General features: G+C 45.9%; 1 long non-coding RNA gene across 4 annotated transcripts; it reads right to left on the reverse strand.

Annotated features, from left to right (window-relative positions):
• Positions 1–115: 115 nt before the first annotated feature.
• On the reverse strand, positions 116–15,354 carry LOC108961280 (uncharacterized). 4 transcript variants are annotated; one of them, XR_007777796.1, is made up of 6 exons: positions 15,027–15,354; positions 13,107–14,120; positions 12,305–12,455; positions 10,221–10,382; positions 7,270–7,397; positions 116–5,988 (listed from the first exon to the last, which is right to left on the reverse strand). It is a non-coding gene; the product is annotated as an uncharacterized LOC108961280 (long non-coding RNA). The 4 variants fall into 4 exon arrangements; XR_007777797.1 differs by having other exon boundaries at positions 13,107–13,716; positions 13,819–15,354; XR_003946233.2 differs by having other exon boundaries at positions 13,107–13,362; positions 13,601–15,354.
• Positions 15,355–22,895: the final 7,541 nt, after the last annotated feature.

The following is a 22,895-nucleotide window of genomic DNA, read 5'->3' on the forward strand; positions in this document are numbered from 1 at the left end:
GTGGTAAGAGAGAGCTCTCTCCCACTGGGTAACCCGGCAGCAACTGCTATTTCAGTAAACATATCATTTTGTGCTCAGTAAACACACATTCCAGAGGAATGCTCTCATTGTTTTTTTGCTCTGTAATGCATTAATGAAGAAATAAAGTTTAGGTTGTGTAATGGTGACAGCTTGAAGTCATTTTGCCTAGTGTTATTTCTCAGCAAAGGCTCAGCTCTCCCTGGAATGGGAGAAAGAAAAGACAACCAGATTTCACTTCAAACTCACCAACATGTGCAAAAAAACAATCAAAAAACAACAGCAATTAACTCACTTCCACATGCCCCAATAAAACTACCTCTCTCACTCACTCCGAGCTTTGTCATGTATGGGGTTGTTTATGGAGGAGGCAATACAAAGTGGGTTTATACAAGGCTCTTGTTTTAATTTTTGTTTTATATCCACTGGAACCCTCAAGTAGTGAATTCATTTCCTGATATAGTAAACATTTCTGATGGCCAGGATTCCTTCTCTTTTCCCAAATGAACACAAACCCCTGGTCTAACTCACCAGCAGTGCAGTCTATACAAACAGACCCATCAGCTAAATTTTCAAAGAATGCATCTTAAGCACACAGCTAGGAAAATAAACAAACAGCAACGCCTTCATGAGAGCCCAGCAGACCCTGCTGCAAGTGGGAAGCTTTTCTTCCCCAAAATTGCTTGAGCCCTCAACTGCATGTGGAAAAACTATCAGCTTTTCCCCATTACTACAGAAAACAACCTCGTCCTCGTAGCAGCACACCGATGGGTGCCGGCTCAGTGCTACATGATCTCCACAGCCCCTCTGATTTGTGACCCTATTTGCACTATGCAAATGTCTTCTGACAGCTCTCTTTTCCTGTCATTAAAACAAACAATGGCCCCTGAAACCAAAAAGGAAATCAGTAACAGGCAAAACTCTTTTTCTCTCTTTTTCTTTGCTTTTCTTTTTAATATTTTTTTTCTGGGTCTGGGACTAACTGTTAGTAATTATCCTGAAATATTCACAAACCTTTTCTTCTCCCAAACTGTTTTACTCATCCCAGTGGCCAGCCCAGCATGTCTAATATAATTGCACTTCCAAAAGCCCTAAAATGAAAAAAATCCAAAACAATGATCAACCAGGTAGAAAAAAACCCTCCTGTCTTTCTTTGGGTTTATGTATCTCTATATTTGTACACGTACGGAAAAAAAAATTATTATACTAATTTGAGAAGCAATAAAAATAGATCCTAGTGTATGAAGTAATGAGAAATAAGAAGGTATTTAGGACTGGGGGAGGAGGTTCTCAGGGAAGAAGACACACCTTTCTCTTTAGTCACCTCTCTATTTTACAGAGTATCCATCCTGTCCTACACTCTACATCCAGCCCCAAAATGTTCATTGTTGATGGCCATGCCTTGCCAATAGCAGGTAGAGGACACCTGATTCCACTCCTTCCAGTACACAGATGCTCTGCTTTTGATTACAGTGGGAAAAGTCTACATTCAGAGACTTCAGCATACTTACACACTCCTGGGATTTGTTTCTTTGTCTTTTAAATAATACGATATACATAATCCTAAACTGGGCCAGTTTCCCACCCCATCACACAAGCTTTGTGCCTGTAGGGCTCAGCTGAAGTCAATGGTGTTAATGTTGACATAAAATCATGGTGACCAAGTGGGAAATTAGGCCTGTAATACTTGATTGTCTTTTGCAAAAATTTTCTAAATGGTCTTAATGGTTTTGTTTGTGGTATGCGTTGCTCACTCCTGATTGTACTTCTGCCAAGTTGTACTTTTAACTATAAACACTGGCCTCTCAGAAAATCTGAAGTAAAGCAAACCAGAAAAGATGTTCAAAATAACGCTACAACCTAATTTAATTTATCCCTTGGTAATTGCATTTGTAGATAATGAACAACGCAAACAAAACAGAACCCAAGCCCTCCCAGCCTTGCAATTGCTTTCACATGTGGGCACACCAGCTACAGCCAGCATATGGTTAAGTCTCTGTCTGCATCAGGACAAGTGTTTGGAAGATGGGGGGGCAATCTGAGGTGACACCAGCCTTGGATCTCTGCTCGTAGGTGCCACCTACTGAACATTAGCCCATCTGCCCACCTTGGTGAGCCCACTGGGTCAAATCTTCATTTTTTCTGCGATCCCCATCCTTAATTCCTCCAGTATCAATCGATCCACTCCACATGTCAATCCCAGAGGAAATATAGCTGGGTGACTGCTTGCCAAATTCAATTAACCATGCAATTGTAGTACTGTCTCCTGGCCCTGTTCCAGAAAGATATTTGCATGCTCTCTTGATTTTAATCTCATGATCTGCTTCAAGTAAATCCTGTTGAGTTTAGGCCGCTGTTTGCAAATGCTACAGGAACTCCACAGATGTGTTTGACATGCTGTTATTACGTGAATGGTTTCTTTGGCTGTTTCTCAGTCTTTGGGCTGGTTGTAAACTATGCTGCCTGACTGCAGTTCAACTATTTGTTGTTGCCTTTTTTTTTTTTGTTAATTTTCATTTGTACTCTTCTTGATGAGTTTCTGCGTGTGTCCCTGTTTACCTCCGTCATGTGGCAGAGCTTCACCACTTTGATTCCAGGAGTCTGGAACCCACAAGCAGCAATCAAAACCAGTTATGCAAACGCCTCACTGCACAGATTTGCACAACTGTCCCACAGCTCACATTTACACAAGTATCTCCAACATGTCCCCATCCTCTGAATATTTCAACAAGTGTTGTTGTACCTGCCTGAGCACTTGCCAGAAGCAATCACTTGGAGAATCACTGCCGGTGCCAAAATAAACTCATGGTTTTTATTTGAGGGAGGACTTGTAAATAGTATTTTTCTAGCATTCACCCATTTCTAAGTGGAACTCCCTGTGTGATGAATGCTGTTTACAGCGCAGCTCTGTTGAGAAACAGGGAAAAAAAAAAGGCAGATTCTTGCACTTGCTGGCAGCATGCCAATGCAGTGGAGGAAGATACATCCCCTCCTGCTGTCACTCCATTTCTTGCCCCATTTCTTGCTCTGCTTCACACTCAAAGCCCACATGGATACACAGGATTTTCATGCACTGGGAATGGCAAATTTTAAGAAAGATGAATGGGGAAGTCCTAATCTGGGTGGAGAAATTTTGACATTATCTTTACAAGCCCGGCCCTGTTTTCACCACTCAAAGAGCCCTTAATGAAAATATGTGGTACACCCTGCAAGGAATGATGAGCCAAGTCAAAGACAGGAAAAGCTCCTCCCTAAATAGGGGAAATGCAGGTATCAGATGAATTTCTGAAAAGCATCTCTTCCTAGGTCAGCAATGGAGCTGCAGTAACAGGAGGGGCTCAGCAGTGGGTCAGGACCTGGTGCAGCACAGGAGGAAAGCAGGCCAGAGAGCCAGAAGCCCCATCTCCACCACTTTGTCTCTCCAGGTAATTGTGGATTCTTCTACACATCCCAAGAAACCCACACTTTGCAGTGATGAAATCACACATTTCTCCCACAAGTAAAAATTTTTCTTTCTGCTTTTTCCCGTTTTTGCTGTGTTTACAGTGAAAGGGAAGTCTCTTTGCAGATGGAGCGTAGGAATGGGAGAGTTGTGTGTCTCTGCAAGAGCCACATAGTCCTTCTGAAATCCTGCACCTTCAACCATTCAGTACCTGCTGTTTTTCTCTCCATGCCATCCTCAGGGAGGAGGCGAAAGAAAAACATCTGGAAGCTACTGGCGGCTCCAGGGTGGTTTGGAAAGCTAAAAGATGTGAAAGATTATACAGAAATGCAAGCTCAATTAAGGCCAACACTGAAATCGAGAGCAACTCTGGCAGTGTGAATGGCATCACTCCATATTTCTAAGACTTGAAGCTGCTTTTGGTCCAAGGTCTGATCACTCCCCCCTGCTCCCTCCATCAGTTATCATGTCTTAAATGAGAGCTAGGTGCAAGTGTCTTTTTCTCCATGGAGTCTGTTGTTCCCCAGGCTGGAAAGTAGTTGCCAGCTTTGGAGACACTTTACCCTCTTTTTCCATTTGAGGTGTGTCCTCTCTTCACCCACACTTCTTTGCTTTGTTTTTGGTTTTCTTCCTTCCCATCTTCAAAGCTGATTACTTCCCTTGCTGCATTAGCTGTTCACCTGTTCCTCTGACTGAGGAATGGCTTAAACACTCTTTTGACAAGGTCCCTTGAAAATGGGTTGCACGGCTGCGGTCAATGAACATAGCGTGGGAAAAGCGCATTAATACTTTCACCAGTAACACTGAGGATGGCTATAAATAAACCCTTCATTACAGTATTTATATATTATTACATCATATAGCCACTTAAACCAGAGAGCAATTGGGAGTGTTGAATAATGTAAGGACAATCGCCTGTACATTAGTTCCACTGTCATTGGCATTATGTGTTTCCTGGTGACATCGCCGCGCTCTTTGCTTCACCCAGTGTTGCGTGACATTGGTGGTGACGTTAGAGCATCAACGGGCCCTCTGCAAATGACAGACAGCACTTTGCACGACACATGTAGCCTGGCATTATATAATAAGGGTGCTTCACTGGAGAATTTTGGCAGCACATGTTCTTTTTCTGAGCGTTTCATTCAAACCGAGTGTCTGTTTCTTGGAGGTTTTCTTTAAAGCAATGGGTCCGTGCTGCAAGGGCCCAGAACCCTCCCTGCATGAAAGAGGGAGATTTGCATCACAGTGATCAACCATGCATCTTAGGAATCACCCCATGTTGTGCTGATGAGACCTGTTGGTTCCCAGGTGGGTCCTGCCCATTCTGCTGCCTTCTCCAGCTAGAGCCAGAGGCATAGCCAAGACAGATGGTGAGGACAGGAAACTGGAGATGCTCAGAGCCTGGCAAGAAGGAATTTCAGTGGTGATACTCACACTCATGTCATCTGAATCCAGTTATGGGGTATAGAGAGGATTTCCTCCCAGAATTAATCAGATTACTTAGGTGTGTTTTCAAATCTCACAGAATTATCATAATTCTTCTGAGATTTTTGTTGTTGCTGCTCTTCTTCCTTTTTCAAAAAACTTTTCGGAGTGGGTGGATACACGGTTGGTGTGACTGTGCTTAGAGCTGGCTGAGTAAGCTTTCTTGCTGACTATGGATTTCAGTTTCCCCAGTTTTGATGTGCTTCCCCTTAAGGAAGCCCAGAAAAACAAAACCCCTTTCTCTTGGCTTGAATGTCTCGCTGCTGGTTTTCGTGGCAGGGATGCTCATCTCAATTACACTGTGGTCAGCAGCATTCAGTGCCTCACTGATCGTCACTTGTCAAACAGGCTCCTGTGTGGCACAGCAGACTGTGGAGAGTCTGAAGGATCTCCACCACAGTGCTTGGAAGAGGCTGCTTCCAGAAGAAGTCATTTCAGATGTTGAGAAATCTCATCTCCAAACCTTGTCCTCACATGACATATGACCAATTTCTGCACAAAGATCTGCAGTTGACTTTTATTACAGCTCTGATTTAGCTGCTTCTTTGATTTATCACAACAATGCACATTCAATATCTTTCTTCTGATGTGGAGGCCAGAAGTATAACTCTACTCATATGTTTGTATTCTCAGGACTTGGGATTTCGCAGATTCAGAAACTCATTCATAGAATCACAGGATTTAAGGCCAGAAGGAGCCATGAGAACATCTGGTATGACTTCCTATATTTCAAAGCCATTCAGTTGCAGTCAATTAGCCCAGTACCGAGCCCAGTAGCTTTGCTGCATCTTCCAGGAAAACATCCAGCTCCGGACATACCAATATATGGGAATATGAACACATCAGAAGTTGGAGACTCATCAAATTACTTGATTTCGAAGCTCACATTTATTTAAAAATGTGTTTCATTTCTAATCTGCTTTTGTTTGGCTTCACACGTAGCCATCAGCTTTACACTTTCCTCTGCTTCATAACTGAGTGGCATTGCCTGGCACCCTACATCCTTCAAAGCCTGGAGTTGGGTTTGGTTTTAATCCTGGCACCTGGACAAAAAGTTGATATATTAGAAGTATTTGTGAGTCAACTTTACTGCAGTTTTAGCTATTTAAAAACTTTTTGCACTGTTGTTTGCATTATCATTTGTCCTTAACGAATACAGAAAAAATTCACTGGGGATATTAAGAAAATATTTTTCAAAATACTTTCATTTAGAAAAATGAAGAGAAATTGAACTTGCTGATGTAAAAACCAGACAGACATTTCTTGCTGAAACAAGGGCTCTGACCACCCTTGCCAAAGGACTTCTGAACACTTCACCCATCTCTCTGCGCAGATGTGTTATACATTACTACACTCTCCCCATCCCCTTTAGACATGGAGATGGAGATTGATCTGTGTTTCACACCATCAAGGCATATTTTCCATCTTTGAAATGATTTGCGCAGCCTTATTCTACATCCTTTCTATTTTTCATCAGCTATACCATTCACTGGAACTCCTGATCCTGAAGAGCTTGATCATGGCAGTAGCTTGTCCTTCTGGCTATTTGTCAAGGACATACTTGTCTCACCATTGCAAATTTACACCAGAAGCTTTTAAGTTTTGCTTCCTTTCCCTTTCTAAGTGGACAGAAATTTTAATGATATACAAATGGCCTTCTGAAAGAGGCTCATTTCAATTTTCATTTTCTGAACTTTAGGACTTTCTGCACTCCATTCAAGTGTCTTTGGTTTTCATTAATTTTAGGGTACTCAATAAATAGCAATGGAAGAACTGGGAAGCATCAGATCCTTGTCTCACATGGATTTCCCCATCTTTTGCAGTACAAGAAATTCAAGAAAGCTACTGCTTGGGCTGAGGAATGCAATAGCTGGACACTGTCAGGGAGAAATGCCAGTGGAATGTGGGCACCACCTATCCACTGTGTTGCTAATATTGTAGGTTTTACCTCTGGGCCTGAAGAGCCACATCATCTGTGTGGCTTCAAGTCATGCTCTGAACTTGTTTTGGAGAGCTGGTGGGTGATTCTAAAGACTTACAGCTAAGGAATGTGGCTGTGTCTCACACAGCACTGTTTAAAAGCATCCAGGCTGGGGTTGTTGGCCCCCCAGGAACCACAGAGCGTGGAAGGGGGAGAAAATCATTCATATGAAATAGTTACACATCCCATGCTGCTGATATATGGCCCCCACCCATGGATTCTGCCAGTTTTACTGGGAAGGAGCTGAAGTCCAAAAGAAAATTAGAGAAGCTGAAGGACTGAGCCACAGGGGAAGCCTCTGGTAAAGGAAGGAGTTATCCTGCTTTCCTTTAGCCACACTTACTCTCTCTTTGAGTCTTGCAACAGCCACGGTAGACAACAACAAACTGGCCAGAGTAGTGACCCATTCCTGTAGATCTCCAAATATCAAAAGCATTTTGGTGTGGGTGTGCAGGCTCAGCCTCTCCTTCACTAAAAAAAAAAAAAAAAAAAAGAGCAAAAAAGGAAAAAGGTATAACACTGCTGTGAGGTGCTGTGAGGGAGCCAAAGGTGATTTTTCTTTTTTTTTTTTTTTGTTGGCTCTCTTGCTACTTCTGTGGGAACCCAGCAGTATTGTTTCCAGAAGGCTTGGTCTCTGTCACCCAAGTGTTTGGCATGTTTGGGGACACCCTTACTACTTCCCTTTCCTCCCCTGCAGAAGAGTCCAACTCAGCTTTGACCACAAAGCCCAGGAGGCCTTGGAGTTTGTCAGAAACAAAAGAAAAAGATTGCGAAAGGCAGTGGTGTCAAATAATGCTTCCATTTAGTAGGAATTTTGCTCCCCTTGCATTCCCAGGCAGCACCTGCTGTGTGAGGCTCTTGGCCAGCTCCTCTGAGCCTCTGTGGTAAAACAAACAAAAACAGCAGGGAAAAAAATTCCTCTTTATAACGCCTGTTATCCTCAGGCTACCTTCCAACGCTGCCTTGCCTCCCCATGTTGATTGTACTCTCCAGGGAAACAGGCTACTACAGGGCCAGAAAGCCTTGTGCAAATGGGCAGTTGAGCAATGGAGGAAGAGACCCTGTCTTATTGAAAACAAGACTGTTTTCCTTCATGTCTAAATGCAGAAGGGTCCTGATTGTTGTCCCTGCTAAGAGAAAAAAAAAAAAAAAAGAAAAGAAAAGAGGAAAACACCCTGACATGTTATTACTTCCATAGCAAAAGCAATTAGGAATTATCCTGCATTAGTGGAAAATAGGGCTGGGAAGGGATGGATCCTGGCTGGAGGGTAGGGGAACATATCTTTGTAGATGTTTATAGTCCCCTGTTCAGCCCTTTCTATCCACCATTCCTTCTTACATGTCTTAGCATTCCAAGGCTCTTCAGAAGTTGTTTTCTGCTTCGAAGCATGGTGGAACTGGCTGTGCTGGAGGTGATTCATGTTTGTCTGGGGACTGGCACAAATGGCCCTCCTGCCTTTTACCTGCTCAGCCTTCAGCTCTGCCACACCACCAGTGTTGCTGGTGGGGGCTTGTGCAAACTTCAGGAACCAGGTTAACCTCTCACAAGAGTTTGAGGACACCTTTCTCACCTCACACATCCCCTGCAATCCCTGCTTGCTCTGCACATGCTCAGTTGAGGAAGGAAAAATACATTAATCTTAGTTTTGATCCTACCTTAAAACAACATCTTGCAGATAAGTCTTAAGCTAAATAGCCCTGGGACAGAGATTCACAGGCTGCTATGATCCCCTGGCCTGACCTCAGGAGTTGTAGGCATCACTTCAATTTCTGTAGCAGAAAGCTTACATCTCTCATTAACACTGAAATTCCATGAGTGCCACTGCTGAAGAAAGTCCCAAGCCACCTGCCACAGTCCAGTGCTCATGCTCACACAGAGGCAAACATCCCATCCCTAGAGCACGTCCCCAGCACTGGGGTCTTCACTAATCAGCCACCCCTTGGTTGTGATTCCTCCTCCTGACCACTTTCCTCCCTCTATACCCCTAAAGCCAAGCAAGACACATCAGCTTTTCCCATGACTTTGAGATTTCAGGCCAGAGTTAGCACTGAACTGGCCAGAATGGTGCAAGGAGCCTGGATAATTACTGCTGGAATTGTGCTGCATAGGCCCCGTGTAACAAACTTGCCTCAAATAACCCAGCTTGAATGTCAGAGTCCGTGCCGTATTGTGTTTCACATTGTGGCTGTGGGAGCGCTTCCCCAGCAGGAATCAGGGTAACAAATCCCTTGCTCTCGCAGGAGGGCCTCATAAAATGAATGATTCTGGATCTCACGCTCCTGAGGAGGTCTCGGTTACTCCAGCAGTTGCCGCTCATAGTGGGAGCGACCATGGGGGACAGAATGAGGGAAGGGTGGTTTGGCAGGCTTTGCTGTATCATCAGCCCAGTGTCAGAGCAGGAAGGAGCACCAGGGCTCTGCTCTCCCCTCCAATCCATACTTTTGCATAGATGTTAAATTAAAAAGAATTTTTTAAAAAAACCCAAAAAATTGAGAGTGGATAAACCCTGAGGCTTAGATTGAATCAAATGTATCTGCTTGAAATCCTGCATGGCTGCTGGTGCAGGAGGCTCCCAGTTTCTCTCAGCTCCTACCTGTGAGCAGCACCAACATCAGTACGTTTATGGGGTGGCAAAAAATGAGACACACTTGCTCTGTGAGCACCATGCCAAACCCCCCCGCTCCCTCTTGGAGCAGCTTATGGCATCCCCTCTGCCAAGTGCTGCGGCTCAACACCCAGCACAGTCGCCTCTCCATCCACATCAGAAACCTAAACTCCCCCACTTCTCCTTGGGAGAGGGAGTTCAGTTCCCTGAACTATCTCCAGTCTCTTCTTATCTTGCTTTCCTTGTCAGCCAGTGAACTGTGAAGTGACAGCAGAGAAAAAAATGAACTCTGACCTCATTTTTCCCCCCTACAATTAGCCAGAACTGTGCCTTTTATTTTTTTTGCCTCCCCACTTTTTAAATGATTAATAAGACAACTTGGTCCTTAGCTTCTGCAGTGAGGCGAGTGTGCTGACAAAGCACTGCGATGCCTCTTCCAGGTCACCCGGCAGCAGGCCATGCCTTTATGAAAACATAAAAATTGGAGGGACTATTTGAAGAATTTGGAGACTGAGACACAGGAATTTCACCCTTCAGACCCTGGCAACTGCATGTCTGTGGTGGTCTCTGAGCCCCAGTGACTGCCACGGAAAGGAGGAACTACTTAACCGCAACCTGCAAGCCGTGAAAAGCAGACTTTTTCTTCTCCTATTATGTTTCCTTTAAATATGCAGCCACTGCCTTTTACCTGTTTCATGTGGTGATGGCCTCAGGCTGTGCAGCAAGATGGATGCAGTGGCAGAACACAGTTCTGTAAACACTATCAGTGGCAATGCACACTCCTGCTCGCTCTGCACCTGAGCATCGCTCTTCCATGTGTGCTCATCTGTCTCTTGAGTTTCCAAAGCTCCTGTTGCAGTGGGGAGTAGAGAATTAAGGCCAGATGGAGTTTATTCTTTTAGATCATCTTTCCTCTTTTTATGCCTTCTTTATGCCACCTGTTACATCTGGAGACAGAAAAAGGCTCCCTGCACTCCCAGGCATTGCCAGGGTAGGAAGAACTCATCCCAGAAGGATGCTTCTGAGGGGGCAGGCAGGCAGGGGGAGGACCTTCACCAGCACAGGCATAAATGGACAAAGCACTGGAAAGCAGCACTGGGGGGGAACAATTCTGCACTGGCCTCTGCTTGATGGATTAACAAGTGGATTGGCTTTCTCCCTTAACAGCAGGTAGTGCCTGCCCTCCAGTCCTGTCAACTGGAAAGCATCACTTAAGGAGCTGCTTTCCACACCGCTCCCAGCAGACCCCTCTGTATCGCCGGGGCTCGAGAAAACCAATAACAGGCCAATACATGCAATGCATCCAAGACATTTTAAAAGCAGACAAGCGTTCCAGTGGAGTTTGTCAAGCTGCAGGGCTACTGCCAAAGGGGTAGTGGGGTAAGAGGTTTTCTGAAGGCATCCTTGGCATGTTAGGGAAACAATTTGCTCTTAGCTATATCTGTGGAGTGGCGTGTAGAACAAACGCTGTGATTCTTGTCCTATCATGATGTCCTTGTGTACCAGCTGTGGGTCACTCAGCGGGAAAAGGAGGCCATGCTCTTGGCTGTGGGACAGCAGTGGAACTGCCAGGGGGACTCTGAGCAGAGTGGGAGGCAGTGGGTGAGCATGGAGTCTCCTCTAGAGCCACAAATGCAATGACAAGCCCTTCATTACACCTTTTGATACCATCCAGAGGGCAAAATGGACTTCAAAGCTGCAGCACGTACCTGAAAGAGGTGTATTCTGGAATCAAGGCTCTTGTGGTTTCACCTAAAGATGATCTGCCCCATAGGCTTTTGGTGGCCTTGGTTTTGTCTGTTCCATCCCTGACTTGTGGGTGACAGGGCCTGCATTAGCCCCCACAGCCTCTCTCCACCTTTCTGCCCTTGGTGCCAACCAGCTCCAAAGTGGAGTGTTTCCCTGCCCTTCCCAGGAGGCCTCCCCAGCTCTTTCAACCTTTCTCACAAGAGCTGTTATCTGTCCACATGTGTGCGAGGGGGAGGACTCCAAGAGAAGCCTTCTTCATTACCTCCAACAAACATTCCCTTTTCTTCAGCAGATGCTTCCCACTCCTCCCACTGTGCAGCTGGGACGGGGAGAAGATGTCAATATTTATGGGGCTGGTAGATATGGTCTTCAGTGTGGCCATGGAAAAGGAACAAAAACACTTGCTGTCCCTGGACGGGACTGAACCGTCAGAGATGTTCTGCTAGTTCATGTATGCCCCTTAATAAGCAAAGCTCCCATACAATTGTTTAGCAAATGCTAGTTCCAGTCATCATTATGAACTTTTTTACTGTAGTACCTCCCAGAAGCGAGTCCGATTGGGCTCCTGTCACGCTATGCAATCTTCAAGCTGCCAGGGAGGCTGAATTCCTTTCTCTAGGAGTTGACAGTCCAAATAAACAAGGCAGACAAAGGAGAGGAGGGGAAACAGAAGCTCAGGGGAGGTGAAGTGAGTTGTCCAAGGTCACGCAGCAGGTCAGTGCCAAAGCTGGGAGCAGAACCCATGCTGCCAGCTCTTGCTCTCAAGTCCTATCTCCCGGGGGAAGACTGGGCCAAAATAATTTATGAGACAAAGAACTTCTATCGCATCCCTCCTGGCACCACGAAGTTCTCCAGCTTGTGCAAACAAAGCACAGCCAGATAAAGAAGCAGCTGGGCACTAGTTATATTTTGGTTTTCTAGGTCTTTATTTCTTCATATGTTAGAAAAATTCTTTACCAGCTAAAATGATCATCTGGGTAGAAGTATCAGAGTCAAGGGGAAACATTGCTTTGGGGCACTGACCTGCACATCTGGATGGTGGAGGTCAAGGTTGGGTGGCATCTGCTGGAAGAAAAGTGCTGACTCCCACCTCCTATTCCAGCATGGCTCAGAGATGAGATGCTCTTCTGCTGCACACTGGCACTGACACTGCAGGGGAGGTGCCAAAAACAACCTGGGCAGGAGGGAGAAGGGAGAAAGGAAGTCAGTCTTGCCCCTCAATTACTTTTCTTGCAGTGCAAGGTGGACCTTATCTCAATGGCAGGGCTAGGCAGGTGGAAGCTGCTCAAGCCATCCTGGCTGGCTGAAATGCCACTGTCTGATTTTTTTAATTGTCTGAAAAAAGGTTCATTATCTCCTGCGTAATGTTTTGTTGCTCAGATGTTTGAGTGCTGTAAGGACAATACGCCAACCATGCACTGGGTGGTCCTGATGCCCTCATACCTCAGCCCATCCAAGGCTCAGTAAATTCTCAGGAAAGACAAGGACCACAGCAGCATCTGCAGGAGCATATGGTAGTACATCAGCACTGGAATGGGAAAGACAGCAGCCCAAGAGAAAATACTGGATGTCTTTGCATGGAAGAGCAGTCATATCAGCCCATCTTCCCAGTATGCTGTTCTGTGAACCAGGCTGTCTGTCAGATAAAAGAGCAAGAAGAAGGGGAAAAAAAAAAAAAAAAAGGAAAAAGAAAGCACAGAGCTATTTATGCAGCATGTCAGTTTAGTGATGGACTCCTAGAAAGACTCAGTGCTGTCCCTGAGGTCAGGTTATTGAGTGCCATATCTGACAGAGGGGTTGTCACAGCTGTCCAACATCACCTCACCTCCAGTAGAGCACATCACGAAACCTCTGCGTGCTGCCAAATCCAGGCAGAGAAAACTGGCAGGATCTGCTCATTCCATCCTCCATCAGGCTTTACAGTGGTGACGTCAGAGTGGTCATGCAGTGAAAAATGCTGTACCTTTGATGTCAGTGCCACCAAAATCAGCAGAGATTTCTGACTGATCGCTTGTGAATGAGAGCACTTGAAGCTGCTGGCCTGGATGTTTGTTTGAATCTTGCCCAAGTGGGTTTTTGGCCTGTAAACGAGCAGAGTTAACCAGGATCAGAGAGACTGGTTAATCACCAGGGTCAGAAATTAATCTAAGACAGCATTCCTCAGGGTATTTTGGTGCCTCTACCTCCAGTCAAAACCCAAAGAGAACAGAGGAATGTGAGCTTAAAAAAATGTTGAAACAACTTTTCAAACTCAACTGAAGAGTCAAGTTAAGTTTGGTTCAAGTCTGAGGCAAGGGTCGGGTATGGGGTTTCATTTACCAGAAGAGGTTCATCCCTGCTTGAAACAGAATGTCATGGCCACTGGGCAGGAGTTGGAAGTGAGGAAGTAAGAAATTTAGGTAGTAGATTCGGCTTAATCCTTATTGAGCATCTGGCTGCAAGAGGAAAAATACATGGTCTAACAGATCTACCACTCTCAGCAGTTTCAGTTCGGTGGAGGACCAAGGCATCAGTGGTTGAGCAGGGGCATGAGTTACCTGCCACAGCCCCCTGGCCAGGGAAAGCTCCCATGACTCCAGCTGTGCCATACAGGGGCAGCCACGGGGCACCCAGACCCACAAGGGCCTGAGCCCAGCACAGCTTCCACCCCTCCCATGCAAGAAGGGCAGGGGCCCAAGGCCAAAGGGCTGCTGTGACATTTGAGGTGCTCTAGAAAGACTTCATGGTCACCCACATGTCATGCTAGCAAATCACCAATCCTCTGTGCTGCCGCCAGTTTCTTTTGTGACTTTGGACAAGTTAGTCAGATCTCATTCTTTTAGGAAGTCCTCAGGACACCCTGGAGATAAATAAGCAGAAAACTGAAGCTCTCTGATACTGTGGAGATAAGGGAAAGATAACACGTAAGTACGAAGGATGACAGTTAGGCACAATACGCATTCACCAGTCTCAAGGCAAGGTTAAGAGCCCTGCTCATTCATGCATTTCTGAGTTCCAATAAATGTCCCTCAACAGGAAAGCAAGTGACACTTATAGGTAACCTGAGGTGACATTTAATTGGGTGTCTTGTAAAATACAAGCAGGCTTTTGGTGTTGGTTTCCCTCCACGCTTCACTCTTCCTCCCACTTGAAAGAGTTTGAATTGGCCAGAAACGGCAAACAATGACACAGAGAGCGTTTAACCATTAATAAGGGTGGACAATGGTTAGGGAAGTAGCTAAATGCACTAGTTATAGCTAACCAGCTGCCTCCTTGTCTCGGTCTTATTGAGCTTGGGTTGGGATTTTTTTGCAAGCTGGCCCTGATTAAAGTCTTTTCAGGAGTTAATGACCCAGAGGAGAATCATCTCCCCCATGGGCATGTTTCAAGCCAATGGTTCTTGCAGGTTTTCTTGGCTATTGTATGCAGGAGCACGGCTGTGGTCAGTGTGGTAAATGCTGGCTCTCTGCTGAAGGGCTGCACAGCTGGGCACAGCCCTGCCTCTTCTCTCAGCCTGGCCTCAAGGCCTGCCTTAGATCTTGGCCAAAGTGACTGGTGCTTGGGCAAAGGAAATGTCTGGCCCAGTGCATCATCAGCTTCAGCTGTCAGCAGAGAGAGACATTTCAGGCTACTGTAATGCACATCCCGCTGCACAGCTGAACTCAGCCGAGGGCTGCTGGGGACACAGACACATTGCTGCCCCTCCTGCCATCCTTCACCTCCACCTGGCTCAGGCCCTCCTGGGAAAAGGACTCCGAGTACTCACGGCTGATCCTTTGGCTGCCTGGCTGTGGCTGCAGGGGAAGGAGCCAGCAGAACTGCTCACAGCAGAGCCCTCCCTGGGACTTCCCTCATTTCTCAAAGAAACCAGCTCAGAAACATCCCGGGGTCCATACAGCAAAACTCAGCACTAAACCGAGCCTGGAGCCTCGGTTTGTTCTTCAGCCATTGTTTAGGAACATCAGCCTGTTAGTAAAAGAGAAATAAATAAGGTACTCTGAGGTGTTTCTGGGTTGTATATGTTTTGATAGGTACATAACAACAAGAGAAGAGAGACTGTTGAATGAATTGATTAAAAAAAAAGAAAAAGAGTTGCAATATCTACATTTGTCAAAGAGCAGGGGTAGGGACAGGGAAGAGGAGCTGAGCAACCTTTTTTGGGTTGGCACTAGGAATTAGCATTTTGGGGAGGGGTCAAAGTCTGTGGTCAGGGAAGTGACTTTAACCAGCTGGAGTCTACTGCCTCTCTGCCCCTTGAGTAACAAGCAAGCAGCTTTAAAGACTGATAAAAACAAGTTTTCACTAAAGTCAGCACTACCAAGCTCAGGCAAAGCTAAAAGAGGGAAGTTCAGGCCAGTTTTTGCTTCTCCCACCAGCCAGGCCACCAGCTGAATCCTGACTTCAGCATGTTTTTGGCAGGTGACAGTTTAAAACCAGGAAGGACAAGGACAGGGATATGAATGCACCAAATGCACCAAGAGTCACCTAAATCCTCCTTCCAGTGTGAACTGATGCCCATAATCAACCATTTCAGAAATTCCAGCAGAGCTCTGACATGGTCCATATAGTTTAGAAACTTAAATAAACATCCTGACTTCTGAATTGCATAGAAGAATGGAAGCAATATCACTTCTTGCTCAGATACCCATGTGAGACTTGCAGTATTGCCAGGTAAGGGAAAAAAGCTTCCTTGATTTAGCCTATACACAGTGTTCAACCTAGGAAAAGCAGGAATCATTCAGAGGAAATATATCTGGGAAGCAAAGTAGTTTTGATGAGGTCCCCTTTATTGATTCTGACCTGCCATGGGGTGCTTCAGGCACCAACCCAAACCAGTTGCTATGAGAAGTGTTTTCCAAACTCTTGAAAATTTTGTTCCCAGCTTTTCTGTGAGCACCTCAGATCTGCTCCTGCTCTTGCCAGTGTTGCTGGACACAGTTGTTTCCTAATGAAGTGATGGATTTTGGGAAGCTGTGCATAAAATGCAAAAGGGCTGATAGGAATAATCCCAACCTGGGCTGAGAAAGAAGAAGAATGAGCAAGCCACGTTACACAGATGGAATGGTAGTTCTGTTTTCCTCAGAGCTGCACATAAAACACTTAAGATACCTGCAAAACCCAGAAAAGAACACTCAGATGATTCATTAATAGGGTCTCAGGGTCCTTTTACTCCATGTTCTCTATATTCATAATACTGTTACTGAACCTAAAATATTTTTGGTGCAGGATTTCCCAGAGTTGAAACCTCTGACAAGGGACTATTAGCATCAGCTGACACTGAAACTTATTTTTTTCTCCCTCCACAGACAGTTTAATTTTGGAGAAAGTGGTATTTTTCAAGTTAAAAACCTGAAACTCTTTCAAAGGAAAACTCCTGATCACATTGAAGAATGAGCACATAGAAGGGCCCCGTAGCTTGCACACTGAATTAACCTGACCCTCTGGCATCCGCTGGCTTCCTGGCAAGCCTTGGCAGGTGGCTCCCTCTCCTACATCAGTGGAAACTTTCACTCGCTCTCTCTGTACTTTGGGACACAGAGCGGGAGCTGGGGAATGTGCTGGAATCCATCTTTCCCCAAACCACAATGTTTGCTGATGCCGTTTGGTTCTATCTGATAAAACACAAACAGCGAGACCCGCTCCACTCTCTTCCTCCCTCTGACGGAGGAATGAGCTCAGCACGCCCTGGCGTCCCGGCCAAATCCCGCGGGGGTCATGTAATCGCATTCCTGCTCCGTCTGCCTCAGTTCCCCCACTTGGACATGTTATGTCTCCGTGTTTCCTGTTGTGGCATCCTCGGCATTCCCCAGCACGCTCCCAGCCGCATTGCTGCTCCGCGCACGGCACGGCCCAGGACGCGCTGCTGGCACACATGCGGCTGCCAGAGGCAGCATTCCTGCAGGGTGCATTCCTGGGATAGACAGGTAAAAGCTCCTGCAGGCCTATTCTGAACCCAGGACTTTGCAGTCATGGCATATCTGGGGACGTGAACGTGTCTGATCCTTGCCTAGGCACCATGCTGACAGAAGGAGACCATGGGGGAGTCTGGATTTAGTGCTGATTTTAGGGGATCAATGGGATCAACCAAGAGGGCATTCGTCTCCTCATGCAGTTTGCTATTGGAAGTTTAATGAGAGTTTCAGAAAGAGCACAAAACTCATGAGTGCTGAGAGCTGATGTAAAAACACCTCCTAATGAGCAAATAACCAGCAGATTCCCAGATCTCATCAACCAGGGTTCTGCATGAGACCCTAAATGATGGAAAAATCTATTTTAAGAATGTTTAGGGAACTTCTCAGGACGCGATAATTTTAATTTTTTTTTTTTTTTTAGTGTGCTGAATATAATATTTTGTGCACTGCTCCAAGTACAGCCTCTGTTCAGTACCCAGTGCCTGTGCAGACACACGAGGTGGTGAAATATGGTGGGTAGGGGTCTCTTCTTTGGGGAAGTGTGGAATAATCCTTTCAGCCAATATCACTGTCTTACTTCACAGATGAAAATATGTTAAATAGAAACCCCTTGATTTTCAAGGTCCAACTGATCTGTATTCTTGTCCATTTAACTATGTGGCTGAATGAGTGAGCTATTCATGAGTGATTGGGATAAGAGATGGGAAACAGTGCAAATAAGGACAGAGTACAAAGAATACCATCAATACTGTGACATCATTGCCTGTCTTGCAGAAAAAGTCACATAGATAAAATCAGTTTTTACTGACTTGCAAAGTATCAAATATTATTTTCCACTAGAACTTAAAAATGTCTTTAGGTCTGTCTGCAAAATATTCATGAATTGCTGGCTTTTTACTTGCCTGGTTGCATCCTGTCCTGAGGCCACATCCTTCAGGCAGAGATGGCTGTGTTTGAGGATGGGTTGGCTGTTTCCTCATCCCATCCCCACGCAGGACTCTGGTCCTGTTTTTGTGCTTCTGGTCCTGTTTTTGTGCTGCCCAGATGATGGGAGGTGTAGTGACTTTAGCCTGGAAACAGGCAGGAAGTGTGCTGTGTTGCAGCTGCAGTGATGCTCCCTCTGTTGTCTTCCATCATGGAAAATCTGATAAATGAATTTAAAAAGGGGAAAAACAGTCAAATGGAGTGGATAGAGGAGGTCTGGCTTAAACAAGGAAGGTGCAGCTCAACCCTACTTGCCATGGACATGCCTGAGGGTGGCCAGGGACAGACACATGAAAATCACAATAAATATTGGGCAGCAAGAAGGGAGACATCATTGTTTGGCTCCTTCCCTTCCATCCTGCTCCTGTTTGTACAGTCCCCATAATGACACATGTATCTTGGCCTGCTGGACTTTAGACTCGGGTGTATGTGTGTTTTGGGCTCTGAGAGCCCAAAATTAGAAAGAGGATGAAAAGAAAACACTTTTCCAACACCACTTAGCTGGAACGAAAGCACTTCTGCTACCTCTGGCTGGCAAGAGCACCCATTGGGTCCCAGCCCCACTGCCCAGGCATACAGCCAGTCCCTGCTCACCCAGGAGAGCAATAAATTATTGCTTGTATGGCAGAGCAGGGACCCAGTCCCACCATGCACACTGGAAGAAGCAGATCCCAGCTCTCCTACTGCCCATGCAGAGCAGCTGGGAGACCTGGAAATATAAAAGCAAGCTAGAGGCTGGCAGAATAACCTGTTCCCAAAACCACTGTGAGATGCTCAGCCTCAGGAATGTGCAAGCTTTAACAGTCTCAGAGCTGGAGGAGAAAGGCTTACCTGGGCTGTGGGCTTGCCAGCTCCGCAGTGCTGCCCCAGCAAAGCCCTGCCTTACAGTGAGAGCTGGCAACAGAGAACCTCACAGTGGGTGAGGAGGGTCTTTGGGAGGCTGGGGGACCTGGGAGGAGCTTCTGACGAGCTGCCAGGCATTAAGAATAGCAGAAGTCATTGCTCAGAACTTAATTTGTACCTTGAAAGTGTTCTGGTGTCCCAGCTGATCATCAGCCTGCGGAAAGCTGAGCCAAAAGCTGAACCAGAAAGAGGGACTTCACTAGGAAGGAAAAAGCAAAAACAAATATGTCCCTTCTGCCCATGTCTTCTGGAGGTGGAGGTGAGAAGCTGCTGAAGGGCTCAAGTAGAAGTGTAGCTATTGCAGGGAAGCTCGACTAGACCCAGCAGTGTGATGAGACAGGGACCATCCTCCTGCCCCATCTCCTCAACCTGCAAACTCCCAACAGATGGCTGAGGACACATGCAGATGGAGAAGGCTGTGAGAACTACATGGATCTTGCTGACTTGGCCTCCAGCAGCTCTGGTTTTCCTCATCTGAAACCTTGAGAAAACACATTGCCCCACAGTTGTACTGCACGAGTAGCACTGGAACAATCAGTGTGGAGTTTTGTGGAAGGTGAGGGAGACATAGGTACAATGTAATCTGATATTTGTTTGATAGATTCCTTTGATATAGCCAGTGATTATAAATCTTACCAGATACTGTAATGGCCTAATTAGCCCTATCACAGGAGTCTTTGAAAATAACACTGCAGGGGTGATGTCAGCTTTACTTTAAACTTAAGTGTATACTGAATATCTGTGGCATGAACAGAAGCATCAGGACACCAAAAAGGCAATGTCAAGCCCTCATAGGTTAGGGAGTTAGAGCTTTGAGATGTGTGTTGCACATGTCTCATTTCAAGTTGCCAAGTGCAAGACGTGAAGGTTGTCAGCCTTTGGGACTGGACCTGGGGTCAGCCAGGGCCATGCTTAATATGCATAAAGAGCTACAAAAAAGCTAATCAGGAAAACTGAAATTTATATGGTTCTTGCTAGGTAACACAAGGAATAGTTAAACTTTGCTGATAATCTCTTGGTGCCTTATTTCCCTCACTCTGAAATTAGGATGATAGTTTGCTCTTATCTCACAGGTAAGCCACAAAGATACATTCATTAAAGTCTGCATAATATTTGCAAAGGATGCAGACACCAGGATGAGACCCTCACAGAAACACCCAGAAACTAAAGCCTAAGTTAAGACAATATTTTCTAAGTGGGAGACATCCATCTTGTGACAATGTTTAGTTACAGTGACTTTTATCTCTGCAATGCCAGTCAAGCCACTAAATCATTGCATTTGATGGATGCTGGGGCAGCACGGCCACAATTGCTCATTGTCAGGCTGATTCAAAGGTCACAGCTTTGCTAAGCTTTGGATCAAAATCCAAAACAGTCCCTGTCACGTCCCTCAGGTTTGAAAGAACAATAAATTTACTAATTTAGCTTTAGTGTTGGGTAGGAGCTGGTGCCACCTTTATCTGCTTCTCCTGAGAAAATAAACCCAGCATCACCATCCACAAAGGAGCACCGTGATGCTGCAACATGCTGTTAACCTTCACAGCACAAGACAAAGGCTCTGGGGGGAGGTGAAGGAGGGCAGGATTTTGTGGGATGACTCAAAGGCTCTGCAACACCTCTCTCGATGAATGGCTTGGTGGAAGCGGCTGTGTGCCCCTGAGCTTTGTGAGGAGTGATGGTGCTGGTGCTAGAGAATCAGGCTCTGGATGCCCACTGGAGGCTGCCATAGCTGTGGCTCAGTGGCAAGGACACTGTTATTGAAAAGGCAGAATAAAAAGGGATCACTCTTTTGGGGTGATCACTGTAGAGGGGATCACCCAATATTGTGGCTCATCCTTAATCCTTTAAAAACTAGTATACAGTCTCCAGCATTGTAATTAGCCCAGATGGTTTCAAAAAAGATGCAAGGAGTGGGCACAGATAAACCATCTCTGATTCTAGCTTTTAATACCAAAATACCTTTTTTTTAAATTTACTTTCCTAACTTTGGCTAACAGGTGCTACTATGAGGTTGTTGACACCACTGTTGCCTCAACACACACATCCCCCCACTTCCTTTTGAATCTGGATGCATTCTTGGAGGAGCCCAAGGGGATCACTGAACCACATAACACACCCAGATTGGAGATGGACAGAGAGGGTGAGAATGAAGCCAGAGGAGGAGTGGACAGGATGGGGGTGATGAGAGACTGATGCCTGTGAGAAGGTTCAATTCTGGCCGAAATGGAGGAAGCACTGTGGACTTTATTCTCTGTCTGCAGGAACATCAACATTGAAATCTCTGCTTGGATCTGAATTTGTTGACACAAAATCCACTGCCCAAATGTGGGGGGTTGGAAACATTTTACCTGTTACATTGCCAGTGCTATCTCAGGAACACAACTCCACAGGCTGGAGCAGTTGTAGTATATCTGTCTGTCTCTTATCTAGTGTGTAACCTCCTGGACTGAAGACATAATGTACTGTCTATCCTTTCTGTGATAAAAATAAAGCATATAAAACACACACATATACACACACACACACACACAATCCCAGGCCAAAAATTCCCTTAGGGGAACATACTGTGACTAGATAAGAAGGTACTAGCTGGCACGTAGTTACGTCTTTGCTTCCTAACTGGGACACTCAGGGAAGGGTGGAGTTGGATTTGGTGTGGGGCCACAGGAGAAGGGGGAGAGAGATGACATGGGATGGATAGCAGGATAAAGGAAGAGCCATGGAAAGAGCCAGCTCAAGAAAAAAGAAATCAAAAGCACACTGGACTTATTCCAGGTTTTCATAACCCCTCCAGCCAGCTGTAAAATCTGTGAATTTTTGGGCCATGGGCAGCAAGCCCATGTCCTGAGGGACTGAACAGGAGGTCTTTGGGGCTCAGAGCATCAACTTCTATATGAGATAAAAACTGGCAAACCTCCTGGAGACTGGAAATGCTTCTGGAAATCTCCTGGAGAGTTGGCATGCGTATCATGCATGACACTGCATGTGGCTGGTGCTTTACACACTGCATCCCCTGAAGATCAGCTTTCCTGCTGGGAGCAATCTGGTCTCTTCTGGGGGCTGATTTTTTTTCCATCTTTCCTCTGCTACTGGTTCCCTTCAGCAGTTCTAGCAAATGTGTGGGCAATATCTTCTGAATGGCAGGTGTGACTGGCATCACCTCCTGGGCTCATGGGGAGGTTCTGCTGCCAGGTCCTGAGAGCTGTGTCCAACCCATCAGAGGCTGGTGGGATCTGGGAAACATGGAAGGAAAGAGAGCTATAAAGGAAAGGTGGAAGTGAAAGAGAAGGGAAACCAGAGGTTCAGCATGTTTATGAAACAAACCTTGCTGGAGATCCCGAGCCCAACTCATCATCCAAGGTCATCAAACTCAAACCCACTGCTCAGTTTTTCACTCAGTCTGGGTTCTTTGTGGAGATCCAAAGCAATATAATGGATGAAGGAGAATTGCAGTCATAATCAATCCTTATCACCAGTGTTTACACGGTGCTTTAAAACTGTCAGAACCACACCAGTGCTCCCCTTCCTGTCAACAACTTCTGCTGGCTCCACAGCTTGGCAACCAGCAGGGCAGTGGCAGCTCTCACATCATACTTTTCCCTTCCTCAACATCTCTTGCCCTCAAGCACCTTCAGGGAAGGCAATTTTTAGAAATCCAGCAGCCGGATGAAATTTTTGGTTTATCTTTCTTTTGGACAAGGTGATAGCCCAGGCTGTAACCTGCTTCTGCCTCGATGCTCCCTGCATGGGAAGGGCAGTTGTGCTGGTACCCTGCCAAGGATGCATTTTACAGGTGTCTGCTGGCTGGAGGATGCCAGCAGCCCAAAAGATCACCA

This window comes from Serinus canaria, chromosome 5 (genome assembly GCF_022539315.1).
Source record: "Serinus canaria isolate serCan28SL12 chromosome 5, serCan2020, whole genome shotgun sequence".
Taxonomy (NCBI): Eukaryota; Metazoa; Chordata; class Aves; order Passeriformes; family Fringillidae; genus Serinus; species Serinus canaria.